The 20,402-nt window shown below is 44.3% G+C and overlaps 1 protein-coding gene and 1 pseudogene across 11 annotated transcripts in view; both read right to left on the bottom strand.

The window, feature by feature from the left end:
- The window catches only part of ELF2 (E74 like ETS transcription factor 2), a 131,571-nt gene extending 121,788 nt beyond the window's left edge, over window positions 1-9,783 (bottom strand). For 10 of the 11 annotated variants that reach the window (XM_078366486.1, XM_035292927.3, XM_017970239.4 and 7 more), the window contains exon 1: window positions 9,480-9,783. The gene's annotated coding sequence lies outside the window, so the exon portion shown is untranslated. Of the gene's footprint in view, window positions 1-8,383; window positions 8,433-9,017; window positions 9,344-9,479 lie in introns of those variants that run through there. The other variant, XM_078366487.1, reaches the window with a different exon arrangement.
- On the bottom strand, window positions 1,789-4,542 carry LOC144581683 (ferritin heavy chain pseudogene; annotated as a pseudogene).
- Window positions 9,784-20,402: the final 10,619 nt, after the last annotated feature.

The raw sequence follows: 20,402 nt of genomic DNA, 5'->3' as shown, positions 1-20,402 counted from the left end.
AAAATAAAAAAATTAGCCGGGCCTGGTGGTGGAGGCCTGTAATCCCAGCTCTGTAGGAGGCTGAGGCAGGAGAATTGCTTGAACCCGGGAGGCGGAGGTTGCCGTAAACTGAGATCGCCCCACTGTACTCCAACCTGGCAACAGAGTAAGACTCCATCTCAAAAAAAACAAAAACAGAAACAAAAAAAAATACCTCAAGCCTGTAGTCCCAGCACTTTGGGAGGCCAAGGCGGGTGGATCACGAGGTCAAGAAATCGAGACCATCCAGGTCAACATGGTGAAACCCCGTCTCTACTAAAAATACAAAAAATTAGCCGGGCACAGTGGCGCACACCTGCAATCCCAGCTTCTCAGGAGGCTGAGGCAGGAGAATTACCTGAACCCAGGAGGCAGAAGTTGCGGTGAGCCAAGATTGTGCCATTGCATTCCAGCCTGGGTAACAGTGGCGAAACTCCATCTCAAAAAAATAAATAAATAAAGGCCACAATCTTGCACAAAGGCAATCACAACCTTAGACAAAAAAATACTTCTGGGCCGGGCGCAGTGGCTCACGTCTATAATCCCAGCACTTTGGGAGGCCAAAGTGGGTGGATCACGAGGTCAAGAGATCGAGACCATCCTCGTCAACATGGTGAAACCCCGTCTCTACTAAAAATACAAAAAATTAGCTGGGCATGATGGCATGTGCCTGTAATCCCAGCTACTCAGGACGCTGAGGCAGGAGAATTGCCTGAACCCAGGAGGCAGAGGTTGCAGTGAGCTGAGATTGCACCATTGCACTCCAGCCTGGGTAAGGAGCGAAACTCAGTCTCAAATAAAAAAAAAAAAAAATACTTCTGCAAGGACATCTGCCAAGTAACTTCATGTCCAACCTCAGACTGGCACCACTCTTGTCACAGATCTCTATAGCCAAAGATAACTGATTTAAAACAATGATGTAATCCTCCTCACTTTCCCTTTAAAAATGTATGTCTTCCTTTATATCCCTGAATATGCACATAGTTTACTATGGTATGCATATTCCCATTATAATGCCCAATCCTGAATTTTTTTTTTCCCCCAGAGGGACTTTCTTGTCTTTTATTTAGGTTGACAGAACAATCTGTATATAAAAGATGAATTTAGAACCTTATTTCTCACCATACACAGAAATTAATTCAAAATAGATGATAAAATCTGTTAGAGCTAAAACTATAAAACTTCTAGAAAACTGAAAAATCTCAAGATCTTGGATTAGGTAGAAAGTTCTTCAATAAGATAACAAAAGCATAATTTATAAAAGAAAAAATTCAGAAACTACACTTCATCAAAATTGTCCCCCCTTCTCACTACTTCATTGACTAGTCTTTAAAAAAAAAATTAGGCCAGGCGCAGTGGCTCAAGCCTGTAATCCCAGCACTTTGGGAGGCCGAGGCGGGTGGATCACGAGGTCAAGAGATCGAGACCATCCTGGTCAACATGGTGAAACCCTGTCTCTACTAAAAATTCAAAAAATCAGCTGGGCATGGTGGCGCGTGCCTGTAATCCCAGCTACTCAGGAGGCTGAGGCAGGAGAATTGCCTGAACCCAGGAGGCGGAGGTTGCGGTGAGCCGAGATCGTGCCATTGCACTCCAGCCTGGGTAACAAGAGCGAAACTCCGTCTCAAAAAAAAAAAAAAAAAAAATTAACTAATGCTCTTTAAAAGATCCCAATCACCAGTTTTTTAAGAAATAAGACGACCATCAACAGACTGTAAAGAAATATTTACAGATGATATATTATAATAAAGAACTTACATCCAGAATACATTTTTTTTGAATTCGTGAAAAAGCTTTTTTTATTATATATATTTATACATTTTTTTTTTTTTGGTACCAAATTTCTTTATTTGAAGGAATGGTACAAAGAACTTAAGTGGATGTTTTGGTACAACTTACAAAAAAAGTAAAGAAAACCCCAATATGCATGCACTGCCTTGGTGACCAGGGAAGTCACCCCGTGGCTATGGGGAAATTAGCCTAAGGCTTAGCTTTCATTATCACCGTCTCCCAAAGTGTGCTTGTCAAAGAGATATTCTGCCAAGCAGGATTGGGGCGCTCCCATCTTGCACAAGTTGGTCACGTGGTCACCCAATTCTTTGATGGATTTCACCTGCTCATTCAGGTAATGTGTCTCAATGAAGTCACACAAATGGGGGTCATTTTTGTCAGTGGCCAGTTTGTGCAGTTCTAGTAGTAACTGATTCACATTTTTTTCCAAATGTAATGCACATTCCATGGCATTCAGCCCGCTCTCCCAGTCATCATGCTGTTTTCTTGTTATCCTGAGGGAAGATGCGGCCACCTCGTTGGTTCTACAGCTTCATCAGTGTCTCGGCATGTTCCCTCTCCTCATGAGATTGGTGAAGAAAGTACTTGGCAAAGTTCTTCAAAGCCACATCATCGCGGTCAAAGTAGTAAGACATGGAGGACAGGTAAGCATAGGAGGCGTAGAGCTCCAGGTTGATCTGGTGGTTGATGGCGGCCTCTGAATCCTGGTGGTAGTTCTGGCGCACCTGCGAAGGAGATGTGGTCTTCGCAGCAGCGGCTAAGGACAGCCTGCGGCGGCGGCGGCTGCGCAGCGCTGGAGTGTCGGCGGGGGCCTTGGGGCGGTTAGAGAACGAGGTGTAGAGGTGACAGAAGGCTGGCTGTGGGCGGCCGGCTGAAGTAGGAGACAAGCGCTGGGTTCCGTCTGAGCACTGCTGAGGCACGAAACCGTGGAGACTCTCCGCAAAGAACGTCTCTATGCATTTTTACATATATATTCTATTGAAATTTCGGTTCAGAATATATATATTTTTTAAAAACCTCTTACAACCCAATAAATCAAACAACTACTTTATTCTATTCTGTTCTATTCTATGTTATTTTATTTTTTTGAAACAAAGCCTTGTTATTCTATTCTATTTCATCCTATTCTATTGTACGTTATTTTATTTTTTTAGAGACAAAGCCTTGCTCTGTTGCCCAGGCTGGAGTGCACGGGGGCAATCTCAGCTCACTGCAACTTCCACCTCAGGGGTTCAAGTGATTCTCCTGCCGGAGCCTCTTGAGTAGCTGGAATTACAGGCATGTGCCACCACGCCCAGCTTATTTTTATATTTTTAGTAGACATGGGGTTTCTCCATTATTGGTCAGGCTGATCTCGAACTCCTGACCTCAGGTGATCCACCCACCTTGGCCTCCCAAAGTGCTGGGATTATAGGCATGAGCCACCACACCCAGCCCAAACAACCCAATTTTAAAAGGAGCAAAAGATCTGAATAGCTATGTCATCAAAAAGGATGAGTCAGACACGGTGGCACAGGCTTTTAATCCCAGCACTTTGGTAGGCCAATGGGGAAGGATCAGTTGAGCCCTGGAGTTCAAGAGTAGCCTGGACAACTCTTCAGTGAGACCCCCATCTCTACAAAATGTAAAAATAAAAAATGCAGGTATGCACCTGCATTCCCCATTCCCAGCTACTCAGGAGGCTGAGGTAGGGGGACTGCTTGAGCCAGTGAGGTCAAGGCTACGGTGAGCTTTGGTCACACCACCGCACTCCAGCCTGGGCAACAGAGCAAGACCCTGTCTTTAGCCCATTAATGCCAAGTGTTCCATTATTGGAATGCTAAGCTTGTGGAAGTTATTAATATCCTACTGCTAAAGGTCATCACACCAAGGTCTGATTTGTCACACACAAAAAATGTGCAACTTCAGGCATAAATGGGTTAAGAAAAAAAGATCTATGAAAAGATGCAACACTATGAGTCATAAGGAAAATTAAAATTAAAATCACAATGACTCCACTAAACAGCATACAGAGAAAAATAAAGAAGAAAAAAAAACACAATGAATTAACAAATTCAGGCCAGGCGCGGTGGCTCATGCCTGTAATCCTAGCACTTTGGGAGGCCAAGGCAGGAGGACTAACTGAGCTCAGGAGTTGGAGACCAGCCTGGGCAACATGGTGAAACCCCATCTCTACTAAAAATACAAAAACTCAGCTGGACAGGGTTATACACACCTGTAATCCCAGCTACTCGGAAGGCTGAGGCATGAGAATTACTTGAACCTAGGAGGCAGAGGTTGCAGTGAGCTGAAATTGCACCACTGTACTCCAGCCTGGTTGACAGTGTGACTCAAAAACAAACAAACAAACAAATTCATATCCATTAGAACAGGTATAATAAAAAAAGACAAACAATAATAAGTGTTGGCAAAGATGTGAAGAAAACTGGAACTCTCATACATTGCTGTTAGGAATATAACATGTTACGGCCACTTTGGGAAACAGCTTGGCAGTGTCCTAAAAAGCTAAACATAAGATGCTGTAATTCTACTCCTAGATATCTAACCAAGAGAAACAAAACCATATGCCTGCATAAAGACTTGTACTCAAATGTTTAAGGAGTATTATTCAAAATAGTCAAAAACTGAAAATAATCAAAACACCTATATACTGGTCAACAGTTAAAGTGTGTTACAGTAATCCCCCCTTACCTACACCTTTACTTTCCAGTTTCAGTTACCACAGTCAAACATGGTCTGAAAATGTTAAATGGAAAATTTGAGAAGAAACAATCTATGTTTTAAAATGAGTGCCATTCTGAGTAGCATGATGAAACCTCACACCATGCCACTCTGCCTCAGAGATGAATCATCCCTTTATCCACCGTATTCTCACTGTCTACACTACCCGCTCGTCAGTCATTTAGTAGTCATCTCAGTTATCACATCAACTGGTACCATAGTGCTGGTATTCAAGTAACCCTTATTTTACTTAATAATGGCTCAAAAGCTCAAGATGAATGAGGATGACAATTTGGATATGCCAAAGAGAAGCTGCAAAATACTTCAAGTGAAAAAGTGGAAGTTCTCAATTTAATAAGGAAATAAAAAAACTTTATGCTGAGTTTGCTAATATCTACTAGCAAAAAAAAAGCTTTCTACTAGCAAAAAAAAAAAAAATTTTATGATGAGTTTTCTACTGTCTATTGCAAAGAAGAAATCCTCTATCCACAAAACTGAATAGCATATTGTTTTGTTTTGTTTTAACTACTCTGTACTTACTGGTAAGATATTTGCATATTGTTTTAACTATTCTATTGTATTATTGTTTTTAATCTCTTATTACACCTGTTTAACAAATTAAACTTTACCATAGGTATGCACATATAGAAAAAAATATAGTGTTCAGCTAGTTCAGGCCACTGTAACCCTTGGCCTTAGACTTTCTAAAAAATAAAATAAAATAAGAAAAAGAAAAAAATACGGTGTTCAATACTATCTGAGATTTCAGACATCCACTGGGGGTCTTGGAATGTATCCTGCACAGATAAGGGCGGAGGGGATTATCGTACACCCATACAAAGAAATACTGTTCTAAAATATAAAGGAACAAAAAACTGATATGCACTACAATATGAATGATTCCCAAAAACATTATGTTAAGTGAAAGAAGCCAGATACAAAGACTACACATTGTATGACTCCATTTATACAAAATATCCAGAAAAAGCAAACATATGAAGACAATAGCAAATCAGTGATTGCCTGAGGCTGAAGCTGGGAATAAGGGTTATCTGCAAACAAGCTAAGAGAATTTTGGAGGCAATGGAAATGTTCTAAAACTAGTTCAAGGTGACAGTTTCATAACTCTATATAGTTATTAAAAATTATTGAATTATATACTCAAATTTTTTGGTATCAGTTAAGTCAAAAGCTAATTTCTTTTTCTTTTTTTTCTTTTTGAGATGGAGTCTTGCTGTCACCCAGGCTGGAGTCCAGTGGCAAAATAGCTCACTGCAACCTCTGCCTCCTGGATTTAAGCAATTCTCCTGCCTCAACCTCCCAAGTAGCTGGGATTACAGGTGCCCACCACCACACACGGCAATTTTTTGTATTTTTAGTAGACATGGGTTTCACCATGTTGGCCAGGCTGGTGGTCTCAAACTTCTGACTTCAGGTGATCTGACCGCCTCGGCCTCCCAAAGGGCTGGGATTGCAGGGGTGAGCCACTGCGCCCAGCCAAAAGCTAATTTCTTAAAAAGTGTACATACCCAAAGAAATGACATGTCAACACAAAACAGAAACTTTCCTAGCAGCATTATAGAAGTCAAAAACACGGGAACTTAAATGTCCATCAACTGATGCACAGATAAATAAAATGCAATATAGCCAATAAACAGAATATTACTCAGCAATAAAAAGAAGTGACTATGAAAAAATTTTTTTAATTAAAAAGGATCGGGTGCAGTGGCTCAGGTCTGGAATCCCAGCACTTTGGGAGGCCAAAGCAGGAGGATTGCTTGAGCCCAGGAGTTTGAGACTAGTCTGGGCAACATGGTGAAATCCCATATCTATAAATAAATAAAATAGATTAAATTTAAAAAAAAATAAAGAAATGAAGTACTGACACATATTACAACAACGACATACTTTGAAAGCACTATACTAAGTGAAAGAAGCTAGTCACAAAAGACCACATACACGGTTTCACATACATAAAATGTCTGGAATAGTCAAATCTATAAAGACAGAAAGTAAATCAGTGATTTCATAGGACTGGGAGTGCTGAGGGAAAATGAAGAGTGACTGCTAAAGGATATAGGGCTCTTTTGGGGGATGATTAAAATGCTCTAAAATTGATTATAGTGATGTGTGCACAACTTTGAATATACAGTTGGCCCTCCATATCCATGACTTTTGAATTCATGGATTCAACCAATGAGGTGCAGAACCTACTCAAAAAAATATTATGTCTGTAAATGAATATCTACAAACTTTTTTCCTGGTCATTATTCCCTAAACAATACAAGTATGATTTACATAGCATGCACATTGCATTAGGTGGTATAAGTAATCTGGAGATGATTCAAAGCATACAAGAGGATAAACATAGTTTATATGCAAATACTACAGGATTTTTATTTCTTCATTTTTCCTAAGAGACTGGATTTTGCTCTGTCACCCAGGCTGGTGTCTAAACTCTAGCCTCAAGAGATCCACCCACCTCAGCCTCCTGAGTAACTGGGATTACAGGCACAAGCCACTGCACCCAGCAACTATGCCATTTTATTTTAGAGACCTGAACATCTATAGATTCTGGTATCTGAGGAAGGCTCTAGAACCATTCCCCAACAGATACCGATGGACAACTGTACTAAAAAACAGAGTTGGTCATCTGCAAAATGGAGTCATTTTTAAAATAAATTAATAAACCCGCCAAATTGTACACTTCAAACCGAACTGAACAGTATGTAAATTATATCACAGTGAAGCTGTCACCCCCTCCAAAAATGGTATACAACATGAGCAAGTAAAGCCATTAACATTAGCAGACCTTACAGGCCACGGATACTATTTTCTATCCTGTTTACTTAGGATAGAAAAATCCCAAAGTTTGCAAATATCTTACCAATAAGTGCAGAATAAAAGAGAACAAAAAAAAAAAGAAAGAAAGAAAAATCCCAAAGTTACAAATTCTTTCCCATCATACTCAAGCTGATTATTTTGTAAATGAGTATTTATGTCTGAAATGAGGGGCAATGATTAATCCAATGAGTTAAATCATTAACTTAAAAATAGGTTAACATAGCCGGGCGCGGTGGCTCAAGCCTGTAATCCCAGCACTTTGGGAGGCCGAGGCGGGTGGATCACGAGGTCAAGAGATCGAGACCATCCTGGTCAACATGGTGAAACCCCGTCTCTACTAAAAATACAAAAAATTAGCTGGGCATGGTGGCGCGTGCCTGTAATCCCAGCTACTCAGGAGGCTGAGGCAGGAGAATTGCCTGAACCCAGGAGGCGGAGGTTGCGGTCAGCTGAGATCGCGCCATTGCACTCCAGCCTGGGTAACAAGAGCGAAACTCCGTCTCAAAAAAAAAAAAAAAAATAGGTTAACATAAATATTCAAATTCCAAATGTCCAGGACATTTCAATTTTCTATTTCATGTGTTTACTAGATATTGTCTCAATAATATTTACATGAATGTACTCTGTAAACTGTTATGCTCTATAAAGTTTTATTATTCTTAAGTTTCCTTAAATGTAATTTAATGGTTTCCAGTCTTATATAAGTCATTCTACCTTTTGAAGAAACTCTGAAACACAAATATCCAATCCTTTCTTAGTAAAGCATACACACTTTCGTGATTCTGGCACTAAATAAAGTGCATAATTTACTTCCGGATAGAGAATCACAGATAAAAAGGAAAGTAAATCTGATTATCAAACACACGATTACTGTTCTCTCATCACCGGATTAAAACTTAAACCAGTAAGCTGAAGTAAATGTTCATGAACATAAGAAAGTGGGGAATTTTTAATAGTTTTACAATGACATGTCCCCCTCTTCCTCATTTAATTAAGTACTAGAACTTACAGGCTATTCTGCAGCGAATCTGGCTCCTAGAAAGAGCCCATCCAGGATGCTGGCAGAGAAAAAGATTAGAAACTGCGATCTGGATTATTCTTGGTGTTATGGAATATTTTTTCGGTCCTTTATTAACATAGAATTAAAATGCCCAAACGGAGCAAGAGAGAAGGTTCGGCTGCCCTGCTCACAAAGCTGCTGGGGTACAGACAGCATACAGCCCCGGCAGAGCCTTCCCCGTCCTCCTTCGGAGCCACTAGACCATCCCGTCTCGCGGTCCCTGAGGGCCAGCTTCGCCAGGATACAGAAGGCGGTCACTGGACGTGCGTGTTGCAAGCCCGTTTTTGTTTTGTTTAAGAAACAGATTCCGATCCGAGCCAAACCTCCCTATCCCCTGGGAATAGGGGGAGGTGGCAGCAGGGTGCCGGCGAGGAGAGGGAGAATAAAAGAACGGCGAGTACAACCTGTCGTGCAAGCGAGCAGCGCCGGGAAGGAAAGGTAAGCAGCCGCAAGACAGGGAAGGAAACTGGTGTCCAGCCCCCACCCCGCCACCCGGAGCTGCCGGAGCCTCCCTGGTCCCGCCCCGAGCTCGCCGCTCAGCCCGGGCGCCGGCCGCAGACTCCCGCCCTACACAGACACAGACCCTCCCAGGACGCGCTTCCTCCGGAGCCGGACCCCCGCCCTGGCCTCCCCGCGGGATGAGGCGGGTCAGTTCAGTCCGCTTCTCGGAAGAGGTGACTCGCGCAGAGATGTAAACACGTCGAGACCAGCTGCGCTCGGCCCATCCCCCCCGCCGGGGTCCATAACCTCTTCCCTCAGCCCTGCCCCGCGCCCGGCGCTCCCCGCGAGCAGGCGCGCCGCGCGCCTTCGCCTTTCTCCAAGTCCCGCTCCGCGACCGTTGCCCGGGGACACTCAGTCCCCTTCCCCCAGCGCCCGGCCGGTGTCACCACCACAGCCGCCGGAAAACCCCTCCGCAAACCCCGAAGCAAACAACACCAGCGCGGGGCGGGGGCGCGGAAGGAGGCGGCGGCACCCGGGACAGCTAGGCTTTATCGCCGCGCCCTCAGCGCTCCCTCTCACCAGCCTCGGCTGCCCGCGCTTTTACCTGCTCTCTGCGTCGCCCAGGAAGACCGCGGCGTCCCTTTCCCTCTCAGCAGGGCCGCGGACTAGCCGCCGCCGCCGCTGCGGTTGGCCGGGCGTCCAGAGGGAACCGGGGCCTCCCCAGCCGCCAAAGCCGCTCCACAGGCAGAGGAGGAGACAAAACAGAGGCGCGCCTCCCCGCGCAGCGTCCCCCCGCCCGCGCCGTCCCACCGACCCCCAACAGCCAAGGCTACGGAGGCGACACAGAGCTCGGCGCGGGGAGCAATGGTGGCCCCCGCCCCGCTCCCGGCCCCCTCCCTCCACCCCCCGCCTCGGCTCCTCCCTCTCGGCCTCCAGCCGCCACCACCAGGACACTGGAGTCCGCCTCCCCCTCCCCGCCTGATCTGAGCGCTCCTCCCCTCCCCACGCGACGGGGGGGCCGGAGCGGCAACGCCAGTCACCGCAGCGCCTGTCAAACGCGGGCCGGCTATTTATACCCCGCGGGGCCCCGCAGCCCTCGGGCCCCCACCAGCCCACCGAACTGCCTCTTTTGCTCTCTTGAATCCCGCCCTCCTCTCCTCGCCCAACTTCTCCCAAACCCGCCTTCCCAGGTAAAGACGCTAGTCACTTGTCCGGTTCCCTGCCCGGGGCTCCCCATCCCGGGGCTCCCCCATCCGGCTCTCCACTCCAGCCGGGATTGGAGCAGGGGACTCCGCCGCACGGGGCAGGCGTGGGAGGACGACGGGGCCGTGCGTGCACCTGCAGTGCCAGCCCGCTTCCCCCAGCCGGCCGGGACCGCACACACACACACACACACCCTCGCCCCCCAGGGCCCCCGCGGGCCCCTGCAGTCACGGCATCCGCAACTCAGGACTCCCACCCTTCTCCGGAGACGGCCCCACACTCGGGCAGTCTGACAGTTACGAGGGGGCGAGGTTTTGCAAAAACTCCTAGCCCGGTCCTTCCTGTCCCCACTCCTCAGCCTCGGCTGAGTGAAAGGTGGGGGTGCGGGCGGCAGGAGCGCGACGCCCGCCCCGCCCCGGCCGGTGACGCACGTGGCGCACCGCCCCGCCAGCCTCGCGCCCCTCGGCGCCGCCCGCTCCTCCTCCGCTCGCAGTCGCCGGGAGTAGTACACCCGCGACCCCGCCCCATTCCCAGAAATTACCACCCGCCCAACAGCCCGGAGGCGCGGCGGTTGGTGCCGGCGTTTGCTGGCGGTCGGGCGGCTGGGCCCAGCGCGCAGCTGCGGAGCGCGGCGGACGGGCATCCGCACCAAACCTTTGTCGCTCCTCGTTCGGTCAGCAACGGAGAAGTAACTCAAGTCTCAGTGTTGTTGGTGTGAGAATGAGAGAGTGTTTTGGTGAGAGGATATTTTGGTCCAAGCGCCTACGAATTCGAAAACGAAAAGCCAGCAGTAACTGCACGCTTCTGGTTTCCACACTTTCACACAAAGGGGAGCCTTGGAGCAGGGCACTCTCACGCGCCTTCAAGTGCACAAAAGCCAATGACATGGTGCCCTGGGTTGCCCTGCGTTGAAGTGTCTCTTTAATGGGCTTTCTTAGGCACAGTTATGCATACGGACGCCTCAGTCTATTCTTTCGCCACCACCATTCCCAGCCGCGGCGTTTTCTTGTATTTGTTTCTTTAACAAAGAGCACTGCCTGTCCCGGTGCCCGCGGGGCTGATTTCGCTCCCCTCTCGGGCTCCTGCAGTCTCGCCGCGATGGACCTGGCACCTGGCGCGGTATTCGCCAGCTCATTTCTTGGCTCCAGCGTTACTCTTTTTTACGGCTTCACAGTCGGTCTTGAGCAAAGAAAAAACCCCGAGGAATATAAGAGATAGCTTGAAAGGGACGTAGGAACTGTGGAAATCATCCTAGAATAACGCTCAAATGTCAGAAAGCTGCAAGAGGCTCCAGATTTAAATCCCTGAAGAGCCTAATAATGTAATGATCTCTTTCTTTTCTTAATACTGTTGTTGCCTCTATTTTCTCGGGAGCGAGTCTTCCTTTCCTATCTTGAAAAGCAACTCTGGGCGGGGCGCGGTGGCTCACGCCTGTAAATCCCAGCACTTTGGAAGGCCGAGGAGGGGAGTGAGGGTGGTTGAGTGGGGAATTGCCTGAGGTCAGGAGTTCAAGACCACCCTGGCTAACAGCGTGAAACCCCGTCTCTACTAAAAATACAAAAATTCGCCTGGTGTGGTGGCATATGCCTGTAGTCCCAGCTATTCGAGAGACAGGAAAATCGCTTGAACCCAGGAGGCAGAGGTTGCAATGAGCCGAGATTGCGACACTGCGCTCCAGCCTGGGAGACAGACTCGCCTCAAAAAACAACAACAACAAAAAACTCTGAGGAGCTCCTATTCTTAAGAAACTTTTACCCTTGAACACAGGGGAAACCTGAAGCGCATAATGGCTAATCAAAGATCTTCTTAACTCCTGACAAAGTTGCGTGGATTCCTGAGTTCTAAATTATGAGACTATTGACACCCTTTTGAACTAAAGAATTTATAAAATGTTGGTAACATTCAAATCTTTAATACACAATAAACAGAACACTGCAAACATAGCACCCTTTCTAAGGGAGTCTTTATCTCATTTCTTGTAAAATAACCACTTATGGGAACCATTGCCACTTTGATATTTGTAAGGAATTAATTAATAATAATATTGCATGTCCATAACATAGCATACTAAGGAGCAGGCAAAGACAAAGCCTGCTTCCTTTTCTTATGAACAGATATCACCTGCCAAGTCATATAATTTCTGTTGTCAGCCACATTGAAAAGAAAGTCTTTCCCATTGCCAATTGGCAGTAAGCCGGAAAGTCCCAGGTGGAAAACAGTGGTAGATAACATTATTGTTCCCAATTTTTCACTCCACACATGCATGCCCTTTGAAATATGGCTTTGTAGTTCCTCTCATTAGAGATAGCGTGTTTCTCCACCCTGTTCATGTTGGGTCTAGATCATCCCATTTGCTTTTGGCCAAAGAAAGATAGGCAGAAGTGACAATGTGACAGTTCTGAGACTGGCCTCAAGAGGTATTTCACGTTTCTCCTTCCCTCTCTGGCACTCTTGTTTTTCACAATGTAAAGAACATACCTGACTAGTTTGCTGGTCCAAGAAGTATAAAGCAGGTCTGAAGCCACTCCCATCTTGGGGTCAGCAACCCAAAGAATAAAGGATTGTTGTTTCAAGCTGTGTTTTGCAGTAATAGTGTTTTAGAGTAATTGGTTCCCAGAATTAGTGTTGAGATAGCTGACTGAAACAACAGCAGATAGAGCAATTTGCTTCCTTGGTATTGGCCTGGAAGGTGCCTAGCCTGATGTCTCTCAGGCAGCTCTTTGGCTATGGTTCTTAGACACATCCCTTACGGAGGCTGGCCGAGTAAGGGGCTCAGAAATTTTACAGCAAGCTTGTCCAACCCAGGGGCCTGCAGTCTGCATGCGGTCCTGAATGGCTTTGAATGCAGCCCAACACAAATTTGTAAACTTTCTTAAAATATTTTTTTGTGATTTTTTTTTTTTTTTTTTTTTTAGCTCATCAGTTATCATTAGTGTCAGTGTATTTAATGTGTGGCCCAAGATAATAATTCTTCCAGTGTGGCCCTGAGAAGCCAAAAGATTGGACACCCCTGGTTTATAGCAAAGCATTCTAAAGAACAGAGGTCAGAAGGAAAAGTCTAGTGTGGCCAGTAGTCCTAGTAGCAAGCTAACTGTCATGGAATAGTAGATCTCTTTGTTGTAACTGGATTGCTATTGCTTTGGTTTTTTAATGTTATTTTATATTTTATTTTTTCATTATGCAAGTGATTCATTAATACAGTCTCATCAATTTTCAAGTAATTTAAAATAAACTTTTTAAAATCCAAGTTCTCCTTCCTCTCCGTTTCTCTTCCCATTCCACACTTAACCCTTCACACTTACCCAGCCATCCCCTACCTCTACTTTTCCACAGATAACCATAAATGAAAATTTAGCCTTTAAGCTTCCAGACCTTTTTCTGTGCATGTATATACATATACATATATTTATATACTAAATATAAATAGAATTATATAATATGTATATTAGGCCTAATTTTTTTTTTTAGGCCTAATGTTTTTATATGTCTTTTCTCTGTGTTATTTCTCCGTTTGTGTTTTTCAATATAGAGGAAACTGTTGTTTTTTAAAAATTATTTTGTCCTTGGCTGAGTGCAGGGGCTCAAATCTGTAATCCCAGCACTTTGGGAGGCCAAAGTGGGAGGATCACCTGAGCCGAGAAGTTTGAGACCAGCCTAGGCAGGAGTATCACATAGTTTGAGACCCCATCTCTACAAAAAATAATAATAAGTTAGCTAGGTGTGATGGTGTGTATCTGTAGTCCCAGCTACCGAGGAGGCTGAGGCAGAAGGATCACATGAGTCTAGGAGTTTAGGTTGCAAGCTTTGCTCGCATCACCGCATTGCAGCCTGAGTGACAGAGTAAGATTCTGTCTCAAAAATAAATAAATAAAATTTCATTCTGCCTTCAATATGGTAGACCAATCAAAGGAAGAGGTTTCCCTGTTTTTATATCAGAATGTTAGATGGGAGAAGGACCCTTTAGGGCTCAGTATGGGGGTGGCAGTGACAATCAACATGAGGAACAGAAGAGAAAACAAAATTCTGAGTGGTGGCTAAGAAGTCATTTCTCTCTCCCAACCTGCAATTTCACATTCTCAGGCAAATCTTTGGAAGTGCTGAGTTACATTTGATTAAATGAGGTAATTTTCCCTTATAACATTCCAAGTCCAAGAGAATATGGTGCAAGCTATGCTGCCTTTTCTGACCTAACCAGGGGAGTCACATACCATCTCTTCTTGCTGTATGCTGTTGGTCACATAGATTGATCCTAATTCAGTGTGGAAGAGACTACACAAGGACATTTATACTAGGAGATGAGGATCACTGCGGGCCCTGTTGGAAGCTGGCTGCCACAAGGGCATTCACTCAGTAGTGAATTTTGAGTGACTGACACAAGCTTTAAACAGATTACATCATCTCAGATCAGCAGATTCCCTGGTTACCAACTACTAGGTAGACTTTACAGGAAAAGCCAGAAAAATTTCTTCGTTGCCTCTCCTTAAAGAAGGAGTAGTTATGGACAACTATCCAACAGCAATATTCTGATGTTAACCTATATTATTTGTTAACTACTGTATCCAACCCTCCATACAAAGATTATTCATACCTCTCCCATGCTCTGGGTCTGCAAAGTAATCCAGTCCCCCAAACTCACTTTTCATTTCAGGTGTTCTTTTGCCTTTTATAAATCAGAATCTTTTATTATTTCTTTCATTTGCTTTCATTTATAAATCAGAATCTTTTAAACCGTGTATATTGTATTGTACATTGTATATTAAATAAGTTATAAGAGGGCTGCTTTAGAGAGAATGACCAGACCCAAAATAATCTGGGACGCATGGGTTAAGTTTCCAGAATCCAATGAAGTAATTTTGAGGATGAAATTTGTAGCATGCAAAAAATTAATAGAAATTTATACCATTGAATGCAATCAGATAAATAAGCAGAAAGTATACACTTTTGAATATAGAAGGAAGTTAAATCCTCATGAGTTGCATCTATAACTTCACCCTGTAATGTTTTCTAGTAAAATAAGTACTTAAAATCATTTCATAATTTCAGTTCTTGATATATATATGTAGGTGTGTGTATATATAATTTTTTTTTTTTTAGACAGTTTCCCTCTTGTTGCCCAGACTGGAGTACAATGGCACAATCTCGGCTCACCGCAACCTTCACCTCCTGGGTTCAAGCACTTCTGCTTCAGTCTAGGTGGAATTACAGAGTAGGTGGAATTACAGGCATGTGCCATCACGCCTGGCTAGTTTTGTATTTTTAGTAGAGATGGGGTTTCTCCGTGTTGGTCAGGCTAGTCTCAAACTCCCAGCCTCAGATGATCTGCCCCGCTCGGCCTCCCAAAGTGCTGGTATTATAGGCATGAGCCACCGCACCCAGCCAGTCAGTTCTTGATATATTTTAAAAGCAGACTTCTCTTTAAAATAGTGCTTTAGTTGGAAAAATTCTATTCTGTCCACAAAAGAATTACTGTTAAATAATATTTTATTGGTTTATTAAAATATTTGAAATGTTTAAGATGAATTACACTTTTTTCTAGTTAGAATTTTTAAGGTTTTTGATGTTAAAACAAGTTTTGTTAGCAGATTTCACTTCCATATATTTATTATAAGATTAAAAGTCAAAATTAAGGCTGGGCACAGTGGCTCACGCCTGTAATTGCAGCATTTTGAGAGGCCAAGTGGATGGATCACTTGAGGTCAGGAGTCCAAGACCAACATGGCCAAGATGGTAAAACCCCGTCTCTACTAAAAATGCAAAAATTAGCTGAGCGTCATGGCACACACCTATAGTCCCAGCTACTCGGGAGGCTGAGGCACAAGAATTGTTTGAACCTGGGAATCGGAGGTTGTAGTGAGCCGAGATTGCACCACTGCACTCCAGCCTGGGTGACAGAGCAAGACTCTGTCTCAAAAAAAAAAAAAAAAAGTCAAAATTAAATGAACAGCAAGACATTTTATTGGTGATTTTTAAGATTTTTTTTTTTTTTTTTTTTTGAGACAGAGCTTTGCTCTTATCACCCAGGCTGGAGTCCAGTAATGTAATCTTGGCCCACTGTAACCTCCACCTCCTGGGTTCAAGCAATTCTCCTGCATCAGCCTCCCGAATACTGAGACTATAGGTGTGTGTCACCACGCCCAGCTAATTTTTGTATTTTTAGTAGAGACAGGGTTCCCCCATCTTCTCCAGGTGGGTCTCAAACTCCTGACCTCAAGTGATCTGTCCGCCTTGGCCTTTCAAAGTGCTGGGATTATAGACAGGAGCCACAGTGCATAGCTGATCATCTTAATCTTTACAGTTTCTTAATAAAATTTTTTACTTAATAAAATTCAGAATAAATGCTATATTAGCTAATTAAAGCACAAAGATAAATATGGGAAACTACTTGAAACAAACTTTCATAAAGGCATTTAACTAGCCAGGCGCAGTGGCTCACACCTGTAATCCCACCAATTGGGAGGCCAAGGTGGGTGTATCACCTGAGGTCAGGAGATCGAGACCAGCTTGGCCAACATGATGAAACCTCAGTCTTTATTAAAAATAAAAAAAATTCACCAGGCATGGTAGGGGGCACCTGTAATCCCAATTACTCAGGAGGCTGAGGCAGGACAGTCTCCTGAACCCAGGAGGCAGAGGTTGCAGTAAGCCAAGATCTAGATATTGCACTGCAGCCTGAGTGACAGAGAGAAACTTGGTCTCAAGAAAAAAAAAATTAAAAAAATAAATAAATAGCTGGGCTCACGCCTGTAATCCCAACACTTTGGGAGGCCAAGGCAAGCAGATCACAAGGTCAGGAGTTCGAGACCAGCCTGACCATCATGGTGAAACCCCGTCTCTACTAAAAATGCAAAAATTAGCTGGGCATGGTGCTGTACACCTGTAATCCCACCTGCTCGAGAGGCTGAGGCAGGAGAATCGCCTGAACCCAGGAGGTGGAGGTTGCAGTGAGCCAAGATCCTGCCACTGCACTATAGCCTGGGCGACAGAGCAAGACTCCATCTCAAAAAAATAAAAATAAATAAGTAAATAAATAAACAAAGGCATTTAACCCTGACTCTTCTGTGCTTCTAAGTTAAAATGAGTTAATAGAAATGTTTCTTTGCATTCACTTTCAGATCTATTCTAAAAAAAAAAAGAAGAACCAAAAGACTTGTTTTCCCATGATTTATTTGCTTTCTTTTTTGGAGGTTTCTCCTGTTTGTCAGCTAACTACTACAAGTACCATTATTTTAATAATAGTAAATAATAATGGCAATAACAAAAATAATATTAACCTATATTATATACTGCTAGGTTTTCTTGTGTTTATTCATCTTATAAGTATTATCACCATTTTATAGTTGATGCTAAAGCTAAGACAGGTTGAGACACTTGTTCAAAGTTATACAGTAGGTGGCAGGGTTGGATATTGAATGTATTTCCAGAGCCTGTACTCTTTCATAACCACTAGTACAGCATATTATTAAAATGCTGTTTTCATTTTCTTTTCTTTTTGGAGATTGGATCTATCTCTATCTATCTCTGTTGCCCATGCTGGAGTACACTGACTTTACCCTCCAGAGTGGCTGAGATTATAGGTCATCATGCCCAGCTAATATTTTTTATTTCTATTTTTTTATTTTTAATTTTTAATTTAATTTAATTTTTTCCTAGCAGGTGAGTTGTTACTCCTTAGCGGATTCCGACTTCCATAGCCACCATCCTGCTGAATTTTTTAAAAATTTTTATAAAGACGGGGTTTCACCGTGTTAGCCAGGATGGTCTTGATCTCCTGACCTCGCAATCCATCCGCCTCAGCCTCCCAAAGGGCTGGGATTACAGGCGTGAGGTACCATGCCTGGCTGCTAATTTTTATTTATTTATTTATTTATTTACTTTAGAAACAGGATCTTGCCACATTGCCCAGGCTGGTAGTCAAACTCATAGCTTCAAAAGATCTTCCTGCCTCATCCTCCCAAAGTGAGATTACAGGTATGAAGCATGGCACCCAGCCTAAAATGCTTTTTTACACATGTAGAGCAGCCCTGCTCCAACTGTTCATGTCAAAACATACAGAATGAAAATTATTACTCTCTGTTTCACCTTTTGTTCTATTCTACCAAATTCATTGGAGGTTGCTGTCACCTTTTATTCTGACTCACTTGTTTGGCTTTTTTTAAGACAGAGTTTCACTCTTGTTGCCCAGGCTGGAGTGTAATGGTGCAATCTTGGCTCACTGCAATCTCCACCCCCAGATTCAAGTGATTCTCCTGCCTCAGCCTCCCGAATAGCTAGGATTACAGGCATGCACCACCATGCCCTGCTAATTTTGTATTTTTAGTAGAGTTTCTCTATGTTGGTCAGGTCTTGAATTCCTGACCGCAGGTGGTCCACCCACCTTGGCCTCCCAAAGTGCTGGGATTACAGGCATTAGCCACCGCACCTAGCCCTTTTTTTTTTTTCTTGAGACAAGGTCTATCACCCAGGCTGCAGTGCAGTGGTGCAGTCACGGCTCACTGCACCCTCAGTTTCCCTGCCTTTGGTGATCCTCTCACCTCAGTCTCCCAAGTAGCTGGGACCACAGGTGCCTGCCACCAGGCCCAGCTAACCTTTGCATTTTTTGTAGAGACAGAGTTTTGCCATGTTGCCCAGGCTGGTCCTAAACTCCTGGGCTCAAGTGATCTTCTCACCTTAGCCTACCAAACTACAGGCATAAGCCACCATGCCAGGTGTGTTTGGCCTTTACATTCCACCTAACATGCCGGACACTGCCAAAGGGCTTGGGTGCATCTGACAATGTTCCTTATCTCCCACTCTCCAGATTCTCCCTTCACTAGTAGATGCCAACTAATTCCCTCTACTAAAAAGAAAAGCCTCTACTTCTGTATCCTGCTTTTCCTGCTTCCCTTCTTGTATGCCACATTAAGTCTGAGCAGACTTTCCATATCTGCTGGTGACACTGACTACTAAGCAAAAGACAGAGAGAGAGAAATTTTAAAGCAGGACAAGAAGCCAATTAATATGGAGGGTAAAAGGGTCATAGGAGGACCATGATTAAAATATGAAAACCAGCCGGGCAGTGGAGACACACCTGTAGTCTTAGCTACTCAAGAGGCTGAGGCAGGAGGATCCCTTGAGCCCAGGAGTTCTGGGCTGTGGTGCGCTATATCCATAAGGTGTCTGTACTAAGTTCAGCATCATTGGAGGGGGGGACCACCAGGATAGCTAACGAGGAGTGAACCAGCCTCAGTCAGAAATAGAACAGGTCAAAACTGCTATCAGTAGTGGGATCACATCTGTGAATCACCAGTGCTCTCCAGTCCAGGCAGCATAGTGAGGTGACTCCCCATAAATAATATTTTTTTAATTTTTAGTAGAGTCAGGATTTTGCCATGTTGGTCAGGTTAGTGGAACTCTTGACCTCAAGTGATCTGCCCACCTCAGCCTCCCAAAGTATTGGGATTATAGGCATGAGCCACCAAGCCCCACCTCCCATAAATAAATATTTTATTTTATTTATTTTTTCTTCTTTTTGCATGCCATTGCAAAATAAATATTTTTAAATGTGAATACCAGAAAGTAGAGGATGAAAGGCTGGGCATGGTGGCTCACGCCTCTAATCGCACTACTTTGGGAGGTTGAGGTGGGTGGATCGCTTAGCTCAGTAGTTCGAGACCAGCCTGGGCAACATGGCAAAACCCATCTCTACAAAAAGTACAAAAATTAGCCAGTGTGGTGGCATGTACCTGTGGTCACAGCTACTCAGAAGGCTGAGATGGGAGAATCAGCTGAGCCAGGAAGTGGAGGCTACAGTGAGCCATGATCATGCCACTGCATTCCAGCCTGGGCAACAGAGCAAGACCCTGTCTAAAAAAAAAAAAATTAATTAAAATAGAAAAAGAAGCCAGGCACGGTGGCTCACGCCTGTAATCCCAACATTTTGGGAGGCCGAGGTGGGCGAATCATTTGAGGTCAGGAGTTCAAGACCAGCCTGGTTAACATAGTGAAACCCCGTTTCTACTAAAAATACAAAAATTAGCCAGGTAGCAGTGGCACATGCCTGTAATCCCATGTACTCTGGAGGCTGAGGCAGGAGAATAGCTTGAGCCTAGGAGGCAGAGGTTGCCTTGAGCCGAGATCAGTTTCCAAATGGTTTAAGGCCATTTGGTCTACTAGGTAACAAACATTTTATTTTATTTTATTTATGAGAAAATCTAGCTCTGTCATCCAGGCTGGAGTGTAGTGGTGTGATCTTGGCTCACTACAACTTCCACCTCCCAGGTTCAAGTGATTCTCCTGTCTCATCCTCCCAAGTAGCTGGGATTACAGGTGCCTGCCACCACACCCA

Source organism: Callithrix jacchus, chromosome 3 (genome assembly GCF_049354715.1).
Source record: "Callithrix jacchus isolate 240 chromosome 3, calJac240_pri, whole genome shotgun sequence".
Lineage (NCBI taxonomy): Eukaryota > Metazoa > Chordata > Mammalia > Primates > Cebidae > Callithrix > Callithrix jacchus.
Note: the sequence above shows the minus strand (reverse complement) of the source record. Positions and strands in the feature narration are given on the sequence as shown.